The following is a 4,419-nucleotide window of genomic DNA, read 5'->3' on the forward strand; positions in this document are numbered from 1 at the left end:
GGCCAATATGCTGAAGTGGCCCTCGGTGAAATTGAGTTTGACACCCCTGCTTTAAGGCATACGTTATGCAGATAAGGTCAGAAAGAGTAGCTGTATCTCCGACTCATAACATTTCAATCCATTGCATTATTACCTTGTGAATTGTTCTTGTTATCTTTTATTGTGATTCAAATATTTAATTCACAATGTTTTATGGTATTCTGGCGATAACAATAAAGCTGGAGATAAAAGAAATTTAAAAAGAAGTGTTCCCATTTTGACTTAAACTTCTTCAGGAAACTGGCTGAATAAACATCCATATTTTTATTACAATCAAATGATAAATAATTCCAAAGTTTCTTCCTGTTTCATTCCCTCTCTATGGCATTATCTGTGCCACAAATGTCAGCACACAGTGACCAATCTGTGTGCACAGTGAGATTGATCTGAGCGCACATTTGTACATGAACGAAGAATAATTTGAGGCATGTGCGGTGAAATTTCTCACACCCACGCATGCTCTCATCTCTAACAACTCTTACTCTGCCAGACACGTGTCAAACTCTAGATGCACACTCAGCTCTTTTTAATGTTTTAAATATTGCACCAGCAAGCTCTTCAGTCAATCTATCTTTTCCTCCTTCTCACTTCAGTTGCTGCCAACATTTTCAGTGCCAGTTTGCACCTGCCAAATATAGGTATAAAAAAACAGCACCCACAATCTGGTTCATGCTTAATAAATGTCATTTCAATTGGTAAGTCATTACATTTGTGTAGCCTTCTCGGTATTTTCAACTTTCTGATATCAGCATGTTTTTCACATTCATACAGGCAAACATGCTTAACGGATTCAGCTTGGCAGTTAGCACATGCTATTAATTTTGAACCTGTTTTTGTACATGCAAACCTTTTACAGATCAGGTCCTTAATTTGGAGTCTGATCTGCTTCTAAATTAATAATTAGTTTGGAACTGTGACATTTTTAAATGTATGAGTGAAATGGTGAAAATACAACAAAGTTTTTTTAATTTTTGACAGTAACTTTGAAAATAGCACCAGATGCTCCTCACTGTTTACATAAGTTATGAAAAAAGCCACCAACTATTAAATCCTTTCAGTCAACACCTGACCTGACAGACTGAGTAACAAAAGGCCTTTGTAATGGAGATATTCATGAAGACACAAAGCAAATATCTCCAGGCTGTCCTTGTGAGTAGAGTTTCACCGGCCCACTGAAGGCACTGTATTTATCTACCTCCGAGATAAAAATCTGTTATTCAAAGTCCTTGGAAAAGATATTATGTGGGGCAGTGAGCCAAACATGGATCCAATATGACAGAAAGTTTTCCACCAACTGCACAAATATCACTTTAATGCTGACATGCTGGAACAAAACAGCAACAGGTGAGAGTAAAACTGAACGGATCTGTTCGCAGCCGTATATGTGCGTCTAAACGTCGTTACCAATGCTCCTTCACGGCTGTGTTGCACAGATTCAACCCCCAAGATAAGAACCGGTTGGTATTCGGGTCGTTGATTCTGAGTGTTTTATCACACAGAATGACGACAAGAGATGATTGATACGTTTCTGGTTTGAGTTGTTTTTGCTGCACTTGGCTTTTTTACAAGATCTGTTCTGCTTCGCACATCCAATAAAAGCTTCTTCTGCAGCTGTTCATGCTGTGCCGTGGGAGAAACTACTCAGATAAAGATAGGCGCTCCACGCCAAAGCAATGCAGGAACGGCTGAAAAGAGAACACTCAGGCTGTAGAGGACATTAATAATGCATTAGTTATCACGGTTGGATGACAGAGCATTGCTGATTATCTGTTACCAGTCTGAACAGACAATCAGTTTCACGCCTTCAGGCTGATCTGAACCCAGTAGCAAAACTGCCTACTAAATCGTCTACTCCTGGTACTAGTACTGGTTTATAGTTCATGTTCTCTGCTACAGGCCATGCTTCTCAATATTCCTCTAACCAAACACTCTACACATCGCTGCCTTTTATCCCAATCCTAGAATCTTCTGGCTCTTTCTTGTATTTTGCTTCGACTCACAGGGGCAGGGCCTGTCAATCTGTGACCTCTAACCTGTGGAACAGTTTGCTCCTGCAGACTAGCTTTGCTGACCCTCTGAGCATCTTTAAAGGGCATCAATTGTGCAAAATTCACTTTTTGAACGTTTTTATTCTTCCATTTGGGTTTTTACTGCCTCTAAAAACTTTTTTAAAAACCCACTGAGTTGTTTTTTGGCAATATATTAATGTTTTTTGGTGTCAAAAACCCTCCGATTGTTGCGTTGCATTCAGTATTGCACCGTTACCTAGCAACGCAGCACATTTGGTCAGCCTTTTTATACCACTGTGTGCGCTGTACAATGGCTACTGGACAAGACAAGTGCTTTGTCGTGAACATATTATTTAGGAACCAATTGATGCTTTCCTGCTGGTTGTGCAGGAGGCTCCACTTCTGCTTTTTAAATATGTACAGTTGTATAATTGTGCATCTGTTTGCAGCCATTTTCACATGCAAACATAAAATTGGGGAGCTTCACTTCTGCTGCAACTATTGTTATTTTTCAACATTTCTCTTGTTTTGTAATTTTGTTTACCTTTGTACAATAAGGCTATTTTAGTATTTTGTAACTTCCTTGCATTCCTTGAATGATAAGCATAATCAATTCACAGACTTCTCACTTTATCGTTATTCAGTATGTTGAAGTAAGCTATTTATTTCCTTTGCAGAATATTTTCAACTGAGGAAAAATATTCCTCTTCACAGTAATAATAAAGAAGAAAATGAAACCCAATAGCAATGACAGACCAAAAACGTGCGTTTTCTCAAAGAAGCCAGAGTCACGATTCTCAATAAATCAAGAGATAAAAACAAAACACTGTCAGCTCTTGAAGCCTAAGCTACTCAGTCTATTTCCCTGAACAAAGTCCCTAGGAAGGTGTCAGGTTTAAACCGCTGAGCTGCTGATTTGGACGAAGAACTTGTCAGGTTGGTTGGTGTGAATGTGACAAGCGGCGTCGCATACCGTGTTTGATCAAAGCAAACATCGGCTGTTATTTTTCCATTTAAAAACTTGCACGAATTTCCATGTTCAACTTTATGGCGGGATTAAAATGCCTGGAAGGTGTGTGAAATCTACTGATGGAAAAATACCTTAAGCGGTTAGTAAACATGGCGTTTGATAAGACAAATAGGCCACGTTCACACCGCAGCCTGAAGTGACCCTAGTACGATTTTTCTATTACTTTTTTTTTTTTTTTTGCCGTGGTTGTTCACATTTCCAAATATATACGACTTGTATGTGATCTCCAGTGTGAACTGCAAATGACCTAAAAGTTTCCCGCATGTGCAGTAGAGTGCGCACTTAGAGTGAGCTCAATTTCTTGCCAACCACCATCAAGAAGAAGAAGAAGAAGAAGAAGAAGAAGAAGACGACTTCTGCAGACACAGATGCTAATAGTGGAGCATATCTTACGATTTTAAAATTGTTGTCCGACTGGAACTAGCACATTAACAGCTTAGTCCTCATTATCGTCCGCCATGATTGTTGTTTTCCTTCCCGCTTGCGCATATCAAGGCGCAGAATAGTGACGTTTGTCGAGTATTGATGACGTTCAGCACGGCACTGGGACGAATGCGGCCAGTGCCGGTCAGATTCAGGTCACATTTGAGAAGACGTGCACTGTTCACGCTTCCTGGATGTCGCGAAAGCAGACAATTTCTTGCGTTGTTGACTTTTAAAGTTATCCTTCATACAGAGCATGTATGTAGCGACAGTGGAGAGAAAAAACTCCCCAGTAACAGGAAGAAAATTCCCAACAGAACCAGAACTGGGCTCAATACCAAAAAATAATGACTTGTAATAAGAAATGTGAACGAAACAGGAAAGCACTGGCAGTATTTCAGATATTTAAAACAAAATCAATAATTATCGATCTCGACTGGGAAGAAACCCTTTTATCCTGATAAATTTTTCAGCCATATCGTCCAGAATAATGAGAACGTTTCTTTTCTGTTGTTTGGATTACTGGAATGGTGTTCTATAGTTGTCTTTAAATCTCTGCTAGTTTTTGTTTTACCTGTAAAAGAAAACATGGTTTTAAACGACCTTGTATGAATGCTGCTATGTAAACTTGAACTGCTTTGGAACGTAACTGCAGTGACATTGTCTCCAGAGTAAATAACTTAAGACTTATGTGTAAACACCATAATACCAGTGCAACTGTTTTGTAAAAGTGCATGACGGTGCTAGTTTGGAGTTTTTCCAATGCAAAAAAGCTTCTTATTGGAGGTAAGATAATGACTATGAACTCTACAAACCCCCATTTAAGAATGTGAAGCCTCTTAACTATCCCACGAAGAAATTTTCCGTAAGCCCTGCCAGGTTTTAGCTATTTATAAATGACGCAGATCCATTTTTTCT

The sequence above is a fragment of the Poecilia formosa genome, unplaced genomic scaffold (genome assembly GCF_000485575.1).
Source record: "Poecilia formosa unplaced genomic scaffold, Poecilia_formosa-5.1.2 Scaffold72, whole genome shotgun sequence".
In the NCBI taxonomy this organism is placed as follows: Eukaryota; Metazoa; Chordata; class Actinopteri; order Cyprinodontiformes; family Poeciliidae; genus Poecilia; species Poecilia formosa.